The sequence below is a fragment of the Solanum dulcamara genome, chromosome 5, assembly GCF_947179165.1.
Source record: "Solanum dulcamara chromosome 5, daSolDulc1.2, whole genome shotgun sequence".
NCBI lineage: Eukaryota > Viridiplantae > Streptophyta > Magnoliopsida > Solanales > Solanaceae > Solanum > Solanum dulcamara.
In genome coordinates, this window is record NC_077241.1 from 2,598,095 (window position 1) to 2,613,689 (window position 15,595).

General features: G+C 36.4%; 1 long non-coding RNA gene across 1 annotated transcript; it reads right to left on the reverse strand.

Annotated features, from left to right (window-relative positions):
• Window positions 1–12,575: 12,575 nt before the first annotated feature.
• On the reverse strand, window positions 12,576–14,901 carry LOC129890329 (uncharacterized). Its single transcript, XR_008766999.1, has 3 exons — window positions 14,591–14,901; window positions 13,685–13,726; window positions 12,576–12,848 (listed from the first exon to the last, which is right to left on the reverse strand). It is a non-coding gene; the product is annotated as an uncharacterized LOC129890329 (long non-coding RNA).
• Window positions 14,902–15,595: the final 694 nt, after the last annotated feature.

Here is a 15,595-nt window from a genome sequence, read left to right on the forward strand (position 1 = left end):
CTATCAAATGAGCACACCAATATACCCTTACCTATCTAATACACTTAACAAGATCCCATCTCGCTCTTCCTTCATGTCTATAACCTTAATTAGAATAAGCATACCACAATTATCACAATAAGGAACACCCACTCTCTCTCATCTGCCATAACTGATCTACTATCATCAACATCGCTACCAAGACTAAAAAGAAAAGATCACTCAAAGGTATTAGAGCAAAAAATCATAAGCACTATTCATTCAAGAAATCCGATCTGAGAAAATTCATAACGTAATATGATCTCACTAGCTTTTTAAGGCATATCATGAGTTTATGGAACTGAGCATACTATGAAACGTGAGTGCATATATCATGTCTCATATAACATAGGGCCGGAAATTCTTAGATTCATGAAATAAGATCGAGATCATTGAAGGAAGTTAACACTCCTCACTCTAGGAATTGAGCATGAACATGAATCAACTTGAAGTGCATGAGTATGGGCCATGGGTATGGCCCTCATAAACAAGATAGGTGTAGGGTATCACCTAGTCAACTCATCACTTCTTAAAACTCAAGACCTACTTTGGTTCATTACCTCATCATCTCTCCCTTAGCTTGAACGTCACTACCCTGAGCCCGTAGAATAATTCTCTACACTAAGATATTAGCACACTGCTCCACATGGCCAAGGCATCACTAAACACAAAAAATCTTCGGTTATACTATACTCGAAGACACAAAACCACTACTAGGGCTTCATTCTAAGATACTTATCTTAACTTCCTTCTCTCTTTATAGGTATCTTTCTATACTTGCTGCTCTTATTGGAGTACACAACCACTTTTTCTAACTCTTGTGATCTAACCGGACAGCCGTTCGTAGCATCATAAGGAGGACCCTCCATGCTAGGATGAGCTAGGCTTTCAACAGCATAAGCCACCTCCCTCTTCTCTTTAGCTTGCTAGCACTCACTGGCGATCTGAAGGTCTCCTCACTGAACTATTCGGCGAGTCGCCGAAAGGGCACTTTAGATCACCTAAAATAACAGTTTCTGGAGGTTTTCGGGTCCATTCAGCGAGCTTAATTGGCGAGTCGCCAAATTGGCAGTGAGCTAGCTGAATTGTTCAGTCCAGACATGCTTCAGTAAAACAGCCATAACTTTTTACTCCAAACTCAGAATGATGCAAATTTGGTAGTGTTAAAAAGAAGACTCATAAACCTTTAATTAGATAGTTCATGGGACACCTAACTCTTTATATGCTGAGAGATATGGTCGTTAAAAGTTGACCATAATATGAACTCATGTAAAAACTTAGCCGATAGAAATGCTTTGAACTTGACTTGGTGTTTGAGGTTCCTTATGACCCTAAGCCACATCGAATATACTTAAAATACCTAGGAAAGGGCCTTAACATCTATACACAACTTAAAAGTCATCAGGTTCAAGCCTATAAGCATACGAAGAATGGTTCGAGTCTTAGCTTAGAAATTTTTGGGGTGTTACAAGATCCATGGCACATTCATAGAATTTAGGGGCCGTAAAAGCGAAATTTGCCAATTTTCTTATTTTTCATGTGTATAATGCCCATTAATATTTTGGTCAACTGGCTTTCTACCAATATTTTTTTAAAACCTTTATGGGACCCTTTGTATGTACCCAAGGGATAATTAAAAATAGTCTCGGCACGATCAACGACACATTCATAGAAGCCGCACAAGTAGAATTAGATGGTTTTCTCAATTTTTGTGTGTGTTAGTTCATGAATATTTTGGTGAACTGGCTTCCAGTCAATTGTTTTTTGAAACCTTTATGGGACCCCTCGTATGTACCCTAGGATCAGTATGTGTAGCTTCTAAATGATCCACTATACATTCATAGCATTTAGGGACAGTCTAAGAATTAAGCGATTTTCTTATTTTTCAAGTGTGTTAGCCCATAAATACTTTGGTGAACTAGCTTTCATTTAATATTTTTTCGAAATATTTATAGAAACCTTCGTATGTACCCAAGAGAGTAGTAAGTGTAGCCTCGGCACGATCCACAGCGTATTTATAATATTTTGGGGTTGCACAAGTAGAATTAGATAATTTTCTCATTTTTCATGTGTTTTAGCCCATTATTATTTTGGTGAACAGGCTTTCGATCAATTTTTCTGAAACCATTATGAGACCCTTTGTAAGTACCTGTGGTAGCAGTACGAGTAGCCTTGGCATGATCCACGATGTAATAATAGCATTTAAGGGTCGCACAAACAGAAGATGATTTTCTCATTTTTTGTGTATGTTAGCTCCATGAATATTTTGGTGAACTAGTTTTAGGTCAATTTTTTTATGAAACCTTTATGGGACACTCTGTACATACCTAGGGGAGAAAAATGTGTAGCCTCGACACGATCCACAACGTATTCATATCATTTAGGCGACGCAAAAGCAAAATTAGGCAATTTTATCATTTTTCGTGTGTTAGCAAATTAATATTTTGGTGAATTGGCTTCCGGTAAAAAAATCATAGCATTTATGGGACCCTCAATAAGTATCCGGAGTAAAAATACGTATAGCATCGGCATGATCCTTGGCGTATTCATAGCATTTAGGGGCCGTAAAGTTGGATATAGGCGATTTTCTCATTTTTCATTTGTTAGTCCATTAATTTTTTGGTGAACTGGCTTCCGATCAATTATTTTACAAAATATTTATGAGACCCTCCATAAGTACCCGCAGGAGCAATATGTGTAGCATCTGTATGATCCACTTCGTATTCATAGTATTTAGGGTCGCACAAGTGGGATTAGGCAATTTTCTCATTTTTCGTTTGTGTTAGCCCATTAATATTTTGGTGAATCGGCTTTCGATCAATTTTTATTTGAAACCTTTATAAGTTCCTCTGTATGTATCCAAGGGATCAGTACGTGTAGCCTCGACACGACCTACGACACATTCATAGCATTTAGCGGCCGCACAAGAGTAATTAAGCAATTTTTTCATTTTTTGTGTATGTTAGCCCGTTAATATTTTGGTAAACTGACTTTCAGTCAAAAAAAATTTAAAATCTTTGTGACACCCTCTGTAAGTACCTAAGGGAGAAGTACATGTAGCCTCAACATGATCCACGGGTTATTCATAGTATTTAGGGGTCGCCCAAGCAAAATTAGGTGATTTTCTTATTTTTCTTTTGCGTTAGCCTATCAATATTTTGGTGAACTAGAATCCGATCAATTTTTTTCCGAAACCTTTATGGATCCTCCATAAGTACCCGACGGATAAGTACGTGTAGCCTCGCTATGATCCATGGTGTATTCGTATCATTTAGGGTCGCACAAGTGGAATTAGTCGATTTTTTCATTTTTCGTTAATGTTAGCCTATTAATATTTTGATGAACCGGCTTTCGAGTAATTTTTTTCTGAAACCTTTGTGGAACCCTCCGTAAGTACCTGGAGAGTAGTATGTATAGCCTGCCTCGGCAATATCCATGGAGTATTCATAGCAATTAGGGTCGCACAAGCGGAATTAGTCGATTTTCTTATTTTTCGTGTGTGTTAATCCATTAATATTTTAGTGAACTACATTCGGGGAAAAAAATTTAAAACCTTTATGGGAACCACGATAAGCATCCGATGGAGCAATAAGTGTAGCCTCGGCATGATCCACGACATACTCATAGCATTTAGGTGCCGCACAAGTAGAATTACGCAATTGTTTGATTTTTTGTATATGTTAGTCTATGAATATTTTAGTAAACTAGTTTTCAATTAATTATTTTCCAAAACCTTTATGGGACGCACCGTAATTACTTGGGAGAGTTGTACGTGTATCCTCAGAATGATCCACGGTGTATTCATAGCATTTAGGGGCCTCACAAATGGAGTTAGGCGATTTTCTCATTATTCGTATATGTTAGCCCAATATTTTGGTAAACTGACTTTCGATTAATTTTAAAAAAAAAACATTTATAGGACCCTCTATAAGTATTTGAAAGATTAGTATGTGTATCCCGGACACGAAATTTTCTCATCTTTCGTGTTTGTTCACCCATAAATATTTTGGTGAATGGGATTTTAGTCCAAAAAAAATTCTAAAACCTTTATGGGACCTTCTGTAAGTACCTGTGGGATCATTACATGTAACCTCAACACAATCTACGATACATTCATAGCATTTAGGGGTCGCACAAGCGAATTAAGGCAATTTTCATATTTTTCGTGTATGTTAGCCCATGAAGATTTTGGTGAACTGACTTACGGATAATTTTGCTCCAAAACCTTTATGACACCCTCCGTAAGTATCTGGGAAAGCAATACGTATAGCCTCGATACTAACCATGGTTTATTAATAGCATTTAGGGCCGTACAAACGGAATTAAGCAATTTTTTCATTTTTTCATGTGTATTAGCCAATGAATATTTTGGAAAACTGGCTTCTGATCATTTTTTTCCCAAAATCTTTATGGGACCCTTAATAAATATTCGGGGGAGAAGTAAGTGTAGTATCGACATGATCGATCGTATATTCATAGCATTTAGGTGTCGCACAAGCGGAATTAAGCAATTTTCACATCTTCCATGTGTGTTAGCCCATAAATATTTTGATGAATTGGCTTTTAGTCAAAAAAATTCTAAAACCTTTATGGGACTTTCTGTAAGTATCCGGGGGATCAGTACATGTAACCTTAGCACGATCTACCGTACATCCATAGCATTTATGGGCCGCACAAGCCAAATAAGGTGATTTTCATATTTTTCGTATATGTTAGCCTCTAAACATTTTGGTGAACTGGCTTTTGAATAATTGTTTTCCAAACCCTTAATGACACCCTCCTTAAATACCTGGGGAAGCAATACATATAGCCTCGGCACTAACCACAGTGTATTAATAGAATTTAGGGCCGTACAAACAAAATTAAGCAATTTTTCTCATTTTTCGTCGGTATTAACCCATTAATATTTTGGTAAATTAGCTTCTGATCAATTTTTTTTAAAACTTTTATGGGACCCTTAATAAATATCCGGGGGAGCGGTAAGTGTAGTTTTGATACGATCCACCGCGTATTCATAGCATTTAGGTGCCGCACAAGCGGAATTAGGCAATTTTCTCATTTTTTGTGTGTTAGCCCATTAATAATTTGGTGAAATAGTTTTCAGTCATTGTTTTTTCTAAATCTTTAAAGGAACCCCCGCAAGTAATCGGGAGAGCAATACGTGAACTTTTGGTATGATCCACAACATATTCATAACATTTAGGGGTCACACAAGCAGAATTAGATGATTTTCTAATTTTTCCTGAGTGTTAACCATGAATATTTTGGTGAACTGGCTTCCGATCAATTGTTTTTTGAAACATTTATGGGATCTTTGGTAAGTACCTGGAGGGTCAGTACCTGTAGCTCCGGCACGATCAACGGCACATTCACAATATTTAGGAGCAACACAAGTGGAATTAGGCAATTTTCAAATTTTCCATGTACGTAAACGCCCATAAATATTCTGGTGAACTGACTTTCGGGTAAAAAAAATTTGAAACCTTTATGTGACCCTCTGTAAGTACCTGAGGGAGAAATACATGTAGCCTCTGCACGAACCTCAGTGTCTTCATAAAATTTAGGGTCGCACTAGAAAAATTAGGCAATTTTCTTATTTTTGTGTGTGTTAGCCCATGAATATTTTGGTGAACTGGCTTCTTGTCAATTATTTTCAAAACCTTTATGGGACCTTCCGTAAGTACTTGGGAGATCAGTACGTGTAGTCTCAATATGATCCATGGTAGATTCACAGCATTTAGGGGCAGCGCAAGCTGAATTAAGAGATTTTCTCATTTTTTGTGTGTATTAACCCATTAATATTTAAGTAAACTGGCTTTCGATCAAAAAAATTTCCGAAACAATTATGGGAACCTCGGTAAATATCCGAGGAAGCAATAATGTAGTCTCACACGATCCACAGCATATTCATATCATTTAGGTGCTGCACTAGCAGAATTAGGCGATTTTCTCATTTGTTTTGTGTGTTGGCTCATTTCTATTTTGGTGAACTGGATTCTAATCATTTTTTTCCAAAACCTTTAAAAGACTCTCTTAAGTAATCGTGAGAGTAGTATGTGAAGCCTCGGCACAATCCATAGCGTATTCATAGCATTTAGAGGCCGCGCAAGTGAAATTAGATGATTTTTCTTATTCTTCTTAAGTGTTAGCCATGGATATTTAAGTTGACTGACTTTTGGTCAATTTTTTTCTGAAACCTTTATGGAATCCTCCATAAGTACCCGGAGATAAGTATGTGTAGCCTAGGAATGATTCACGGCAAATTCATAGCATTTAGGGGCCGCACAAGCGGAATTAGCAAATTTTCTTATCTTTAATGTGTGTTAGCACATGAATATTTTGGTGAATTGGCATACGATAAAAAAAATCAAAACCTTTATGGGACCCTCTGTAAGTACCTGGGGGATTAGTAAGTATAGACTCGGCACGATCCACGGCATATTCATAGCATTTAGGGGCCGTTCAAGTAGGATTAGATGATTTTCCTCATTTTTTGTTTGTGTTAGCCAATTAATATTTTTGTGAACTAGGTTCCGATCAATATTTTTTCGAAACCTTTATGGATCTCTCCATAAATATAAGAGAGAGCAGTACATGTAGCCTCAGCACAATATACAACACATTCATAGCATTTATGGGTCGCACAAGTATAATTAGGCAATTTTCTCATACATCATATGTGTTAGCCTATGAATAATTTGGTGAACTGGCTTTTGGTCATTTTTTTTTGAAATATTTATGGGACCCTCTGTTGTAAGTACTCGAGAGAGCAGTACGTGTAGCCTCAGTACGATCGATGGTGTATTTATAGCAATTAGGGTCTGCACAAGGGGAATTAAGCAATTTTCTCATTTTTTGTGTGATTTAACCCATGAATATTTTGGTGAACTGACTTTAGTCAAATTTTTTCCAAAACCTTTATTATACCCTTCGTAAGTACTTCAGAGATCAATACTTGTAGCCTTAGTACGATTCACATCACATTCATAGCATTTAGAGGCCGCACAAGCGGAACTAGGCAATTTTCTCATTTTTCGTATGTGTTAGCCCATGAGAATTTTGGTGAACTTACTTCCGGTCAATTTGTTTTCAAAACCTTTATGGGACCTTCCGTATGTACCTAGGGGATTAGTACATGTAGCCTCAGTATGATCCATGACATATTCATAGCATTAAAGGGGTTGCACAATCGAAATTAGGTAATTTTCTCATTTTTCGTGTGTGTTAGTTAGCCCATAAATATTTTTGTAATACGGATTTCGGTTATTTTTTTCCGAACCTTTATAGGACCAATGGTATAAGTACATGTAGTTTGGCATGAGGGGTTGCACAAGCTTTTAAGATAAAATAGATGTAGATATAAACTTATTATATACGAATATACGCAAACTATACATAAAGAATATGCTTGGATTGAAGAGAAAAAAATTATGTCAAGAGAATTTTTATGAAATCTAGCAAAGCAATGTACATTTTCACAGATATAATCTTATATAGTATTATGTAATGAGATACGTATCATAATATTTATGTTGGACTGTATATGTTTAAAAACTTAAATTTTTTTCATAAATCGCTATCAGTGAATGCGATTTATGTCTTATCATTCATCTCTTTATTTTTACTTCTATTTTTTATATTTGAGCCGAGGTTAAAGTAGAGTTTCGAATATTGGGTCAGAATTCTCTATGAGTAAGCATAAAAAATCCCCTGTAAGCATTTAGAGGTTGCACAAGTGGAATTAGATGATTTTCTCATTTTTCGTATGTTAGCCCATGTATATTTTGGTGAAATGACTTTCGATTAAATTTTTCCCCTTTATAGGACCCTTCGTAAGTATCCGAAGGAACAGTACATGTAGCATCGGCATGATCCACGGTATATTCATAGCATTTAGGAGCCGCACAAGCGAAATTAGGCGATTTTTTTATTTTTCGTGTGTGTTAGGCCATAAGTATTTAGGTGAATTGATTTTCGGTCAAAAAAAAATTCAAAACCTTTATTGGTCCTTTCGTTTGTACATAGGGGTGCAATATGTGTAGCATCAACATAATCTAAAGTGTATTCATAGCATTTAGGGTCTTACAAGTAAAATTAGGTGATTTTCTCATTTTTCGTGTATGTTACCCATGAATTTTTTGGTGAATTGGCATTCGGTCAAATTTTTTCTGAAACCTTTATGAGACCCTCCGTAAGTATCCGGAGGAGTAGTAAGTGTAGCCTCGGCACGATCCACAATGTATTCATAATATTTAGGGGCTGCACAAGCAGAATTGGGCGAGTTCTCATTTTTCGTGTGTGTTTGCCGATTAATATTTTTATGAACTGGCTTCCGGTCAATTCTTTTTCAAAACCTTTATAGGACCCTCCGTAAGTATCCCTAGGGATAAGTACGTGTAGCCTCGACATGATCCAGAATGTATTCATAGCATTTAGGAGCCACACAAACGGAATTAGGCGATTTTCTTATTCTTTGTGTGTTAGCCCATGATATTTTGGCGAACTGGCTTCCGTTTAATTTTTTTCAAAACCTTTATGGTACCCTCAATAAGTACCCGGTAGAGAAGTACGTATAGTATCGATAATATCCACGGTGCATTCATTATATTTAGTGGTCGCACAAGCAGAATTAGGTGATTTTCTGATATGTTGTGTGTGTTAGTTAGCCCGTGAATATTTTAGTGAACTGATTTTCAGTCAATTTTTTTCGAAACCTTTATAGGGCCCTCTGTAAGTACCTAGGGGATCGAGATCAGTACATGTAGACTCGACATGATACATGACGCATTCATAGCATTTAGGGGCCGCACAAGAGGAATTAGGTAATTTTCTCATTTTTTTGTGTGTTAGCCAATGAATATTTTGGTGACTGGATTTCAGTCAATTTGTTCCAAAACCTTTATATAACCCTCCTTAAATATTCGGGGGATCAGTATGTGTAGACTAGATAGGATCCACAGTATATCCATAGCATTTAGGGGTCGTACAAACGGAATTAGGCAATTTTGTCATTTTTCGTGTGTGTTAGCCCATTAATATTTTGGTGAACTAGCTTTCGATCAATTTTTTTGAAATCTTTATGGGACCCTACGTAAGCATTCGGGGGAGTAGTATGTGTATCCATTGCACAATCCACATCATATTCATAGCATTTAGGGGGAGTACAAGTTGAATTGGGCAATTTTCATATTTTTCTTATGTGTTAGCCCATGAATATTTTGGTGATTTGGCTTCTAGTCAATTTTTTTCAAAACCATTATGGACCCTTCGTAAGTACATTGAGGAACATTACGGATAGTCTCGGCATGATCCACGATATTTTTATAATATTTAAGGGTCTGACAAGCAAAATTAGGCAATTTTCTTATTTTTCATGTGTGTTAGCTCATTAATATTTTGGTGAACTGACTTTTAGTCAATTGTTTTTTGAAACATTTATGGTACCCTATGTAATTATCCGAGGGAGCAGTACTTGTATCCTCGGCACAATCCATGGAAAATTCATAGCATTAAGAGGATGCATAAGCAGAATTAGATAATTTTCTCATTTTTCGTGTGTGTTAGCCCGTAAATATTTTTGTGAAATGGCTTCCGAACTATTATTTTTTGAAACCTTTATGGTACCGTCTGTATGTATACAAGTTATCAGTATGTGTATCCTTGGAATGATCCACATCACATTTATTGCATTTAGGGGTCGTACAAGCAGAATTATGTGATTTTCTCATTTTTCGTGTGTGTTAGCTAATTAATATTTTGGTAAACTGGCTTCTGATCAATTTTTTTCAAAACCTTTTTGAGACCTTTCGTAAGTACTCGGGGGATCATTACTTGTAGGCTCGACACGATCCACAGCATTATCATAGCATTTAGGGGTCCCACAAGCAGAATTAGATGATTTTCTCATTTTTCGTGTGTGTTAGACCATGAATATTTTGGTTAACTAGCTTCCGATAAAAAAAATTCTAAACCTTAATGGGACCCTCCATAAGTATCCAGGGGATAAATACGTATAGACTCGGGACAATTCATGGCATATTCATAGCATTTAAGGGCCGCACAAGTGGATTTAGGCGATTTTTCTCATTTTTCCTGTGGGTTAGCCTATTAATATTTTGGTGAACTGATTCTCGATCAATTTTTAACGAAACCTTAATGAGAGCCTCTTTAAATACCCATGGGATCAACACATGTAACCTTGGCCCGATCTACAATGCATTCATAGTATTAAGGGTCATACAAGGGAAATTGTGCTATTTTCTCATTTCTCATGTGTGTTAGTCCATGAATATTTTGATGAACTGGCTTTCAGCCCAATTTTTTTGAAACCTTTATGGGATCCTCTGTAATTACCTGGGGGATCAGTACGTTTAGCTTCGGCAGGATCCACGGCGTATTCATAGCATTTAAGGGCCGCACAAGCAGAATTATGCAATTTTCTCATTTTTCGTGTGTATTAACTCATGAATATTTTGGTGAATTAACTTCTGGTAAAAAAAATTAAAACCTTTATGAGATCCTCTGTAAGTATCTGAGAAATCAATACATGTAGCATCGACATGATCCACGATACATTCGTAGCATTTGGGGATCGCACAAGCAAAATTAGATGATTTTCTCATTTTTAGTATGTGTTAGCATATGAATATTTGGTGAACTAGCTTTCGGTTAATTTTTTTCTGAAACCTTTATGGTAATCTCCATAAGTACTTGGGGGATCAACATTTGTATTCTCGGCACGATTTACGGCACATTCATAGCATTTAAAGGACGCATAAGTAGAATTAGGCAATTTTCTCATTTTTCGTGTGTGTTAGCCCGTGAATATTTTGGTGAACTGGCTTTCGAACAATTATTTTTCGAAACTTTTATGGTATCCTCCGTATGCACCCGAGGTATTAATACATGTAGCTCCGGCATGATCCATGGCACTTTCTTTGCAATTAGGGGTCGCACAAGCAGAATTAAGCGATTTTCTCATTTTTCGTGTGTGTTAGCCAATGAATATTTTGGTGAACTAGCTTCCGGTCAATTATTTTTTCAAAATTTTTTTAACACCTTTCGTAAGTATTCGGGGATCATTACGTGTAGGTTCGACACGATCCACAGCACTATCATAGCATTTTGGCTCGCACAAGTGGAATTAGATGATTTTCTCATTTTTTGTGTGTGTTAGCCAATGAATATTTTGGTGATATGACTTTTGTTCATTCTTTTTAAACCTTTATGGGATCCTCTATAAGTACTCGGGGTAGAAATGCGTGTATCCTTGGCACGATCCTCAACGTATTCATAACATTTATAGGCCACACAAACGCAATTAGGCGATTTTCCCTTTTTCATGTGTGTTAGCCCATGAATAATTTGGTGAACTAACTTCTGATCAATTTTTTTCTGAATCTTTATGGGACCATCCGTAAGTACTCGGTGGATAAGTGTGTGTAGCATCGGGCAAGATTCACGGCGCATTCATATAATTTAGGAGTCGCGTAAGCTGAATTAGATGATTTTCTCATTTTCTATGTGTGTAAGTTAGCCCATGAATATTTTGGTGATATGACTTTCGTTCATTTTTTTTGAACCTTTATGGGACCCTTCGAAAGTACTCGGGGTAGAAGTACATGTATTCCCATCACGATCATCAGCCTATTCATAGCATTTATGGGCCGCACAAGCACAATTAGGCGATTTTCTCATTTTCATGTGTGTTAGCCCATTAATATTTTGGTGAACTGCTTCGGGTCAAAAAAAAATTGAAACTTTTATGAGACCATCTTTAAGTCCCATGGGAGAAGTATGTGTATCCTCGGCACGATCCATGGCATATTCAAAGCATTTAGGGGCCGCACAAGCAGAATTATGAGATTTTTTCATTTTTCGTGTATGTTAGTCAATGAATTTTTTGGTGATACGATTTTCATGCACTTTTTTTCCAAAACCTTTACAAGACCCTTCGTAATGATCTGGCGGAATAATAATTAGACCCTCACCATGATCCATACCCTTTTTTAGCATTTAGTGGCTACTCAACATGAATTAGGCAATTTTCTCAATTTTTCGTGTGTGTTAATCAATTCATTTTTTGGAGATACGATTTTTGCACACTTTTTCCGAAAAACTTTCAGGATCCTTCGTAATGACCTAGGGAAACAGTATTTAGATCCTCACCATAATTAATGCTATTTTTCTTTAGTATTTAGTGGCCACTCAACTGGAATTAGACAATTTTCTCAGCTTTTCGTGTGTATTAACTTATGAATATTTTGGTGATATTATTTTTGGATACTTTTTTTTCAAAACCTTTACAGGACCCTCTGAAATGATCTAGGGGAATAGTTCGTATAACTTCACCATTGTCACGACCTAGCCCCGTGACTAGTGTCCAAATTGGACCCTCGTATACACACATATTATCTATAGTCAATCGGCAATTAAGCATGATAAAGGATTTATATGGGTAGCACGTTGTCTCAAACTGTTACTTATATATATACTAAAATCACCTATTTCTTGGGGAGTCTTAATTGTCAAAAATAAGATAACATAATATGTAAGCCGACAAGGCTTCCATTCTGAATGTAAACGTCCAAAAACATAAGTCATACTAGTACACCGGACAACATCTATATACAACCCACTCATATGTCTACAGACCTCTAAGAGAATTAACAATAGCATATGACGGGACAGGGCCCCGTCGTACCCCTAAATACACAAATATATACATTATAAGAATTAGTACCCAAAGTTTGGGCTCCGAGACAATGGAGCACTTCAAACTCGTTGAGTAGAATCCTAAGTTGGCGGCTCTCCAAAATGAGTATTTGTACCTGCAGGCATGAAATGCAGCCCCCCGAACAAAAGGGGGTCAGTACGAACTATGTACTGAGTATATAAAGCATAAAATACCGTAAAGGAGATCACATCTGAAATAAAGATTCAGGAGTCAAGTATCATAATCAATAAATCACTGTACCTGTGTCTTATAAAATGAAGACATGCATATCATCATATATCGTACCTAGCCCGTTATGAGACTCGGTGTCACAATTATATCAATATATCGTCATATGTATATATATACCATACCCGGCCCTCTAGCAAGGGACTCGGTGAATAGAGTAGTGTACACTGATACCGTACCCGGCCCATTATGGGACTCGGTGCCATAATCATATCGTCATATCATCATAATATCATATTATCATATCACGTACCCGGCCCTCTAGTAAGGGACTCGGTGAATAATGTAGTGGAATCCATACATGATAACATACCCGGCCTATCGTAGGACTCGGTGAATAATACCATAACAATATGCACGAATAAGGTATCATTAGCAACCTTGCGAAATTTGATCATTATCGGAGACTTAATAGAATAAGCAAAATAGTCCATCATTTGAAAACCAAGACAATAGTCATTATGAATCACATCAATTATGGATTATACTAAAATATGAATTGTACCACAACATGAGTTATACCAACTAGGATGGCTGGAATCATACACATGAGTCAAGACATAACAATATAAATTTTGAAAATCAAGAACGGTAGCCATCCGAGTATATCTACGAATATGAGTTTCTTTGGAATTTAAGCATACGTCATTCGTTCGTTTCATATGGATCATGCCAAAAGAAGAAGATGTTAACTTTACATACCTTTAGCGTTTATACATATATGTTGTCCAATATTGTCTCAACCTATATTAAAACGTTAAGCACTATGATTAAGCTATGGACAAGAATAAAACGTAGTCTATCGTTAGTAGGTTATTTCTAAAAAAAATTGGACAGCACCTCCCCTATACCGCTCACTTTTCCCACTTTCAAACCAGCCATATAATCATCAACCAACATCAACAATCCAAAATATTGACACAAAATAAGATTTATTATTCATGTTACCAAAGCAGTAAATTCGGAAAGTCAAGTACCTCACGTTGTATCTAAATTTTGAAAATGAAAACGGCAAAACTGGACTTTATAACCTTCATGAAACATTTATATCTCTGTCTTAAGTTTCCAATGCAAAAGAAATCAACTCAAAATTCATTTTGTGCAAAGAGATATCATCAAAATACGAACAGCTATACATGAAGGAATTTTCAATCCAGAATCTGGACAGAATTTGTCTTATGATTCATGCTCAGTTTTCGACATAATAACAGCAGATATAGACTAAGACATAAACATAAGAGTTGTAGGTACGTGTATTAGCTTTCCAAAACATGTTTAATATCTAAAATCGAAGGTCTACACAATGAGATATTCCAGAATTACTACCAGCTACTCAATTCCAAAAACGGGTTTGAACATTCACAATCTTCATACACCTTTTTCCTCCAAATTCAAGAACAACAACTCATCAACAACATCAAAACAATATCAACCATTATTATACATCATCACTAAGATAATTCCATCTATTTAATCTACCTAAAACAACCCTTTAACCCATAACTCTCAACAAATCACCAAACTAGTTTATAACACTATTTTCTCCGTTCTAATCCGTTAAAACTCTAACTAAACTTGTTAACAATGAAAAGGAGACTTTAATATTACCTTAAATTTGCAGCACCACATAAAATCTTCTCCTTATTGGCTGATTTCTAGCTCAAATTGAAGCCAACGCGACGTACAACAATTTTCTCTTCATGAGCTTCGGATTTCGGGACTTGAATTTTGGTCGGATTTGGGATTTCTCTCAAGAACTCCCTTTCTCTCTCTCTCTGGAAATTTCCAGAATTATGTTGGTCTAAAGTTTGAAGGAATAGTTACAAAAAATCAGATCTAATTTCGTAGGTATTGGGCCTGACCCGAATTAGAATTGGGTTGGGCCGAATTCACTATTTAGTTTGGCCTGTCAGACTTAAAACATCTATATCTTATTACTCCGATATCACATTTCGTCCCACAACCTATGGTTGGAAAGATATTTCAATTATCTACAACTTTCATGTTGAGAGTTTTCCCAAATTCTCAAATTATAAAGAGGTTATGGCCTCCCGAAGTTAGCTTACCCGAAATGTGACTTTAAGAAAAACATATTTGATGGCTTCTATTTTGATTTGGCTTAAGGGTCCTTCTTGAGATGTATTTTACTACACATAAATTATTCATATAACTTGGCATCTACAACGAATCATGTCATTTTAAAATTCAAAATTAAAAGTCCTTGAATTTATAATCGTTAGCTTACGAATAATCCAAAATGCAAAAATACGGAATGTAACAACCATGATCCACACCATTTGGTATATATTTAGGGGATTCAATAAGAATTAAGATGAAGGGGAGCCTTGGAGTAACTGGTAAAGTTGCTGTCATGTGACCAGGAGGTCATGGGTTCAAGCCTTGGAAACAGCCTCTGGCAGAAATGCAAGGTAAGGCTGCGTACAATAGACCCTTGTGGTCGGGCCCTTCCCCGGATCCTGCGCATAGCGGGAGCTTAAGTTCACCGGGCTGCCCTTTTGCCCTTTAATAAGAATTAAGATATTATCTAAGTTTTTTGCATGTGTTAGTTTAGTCAATGGATTGTTTGATGATATGGTTTTTTGACACTTTTTT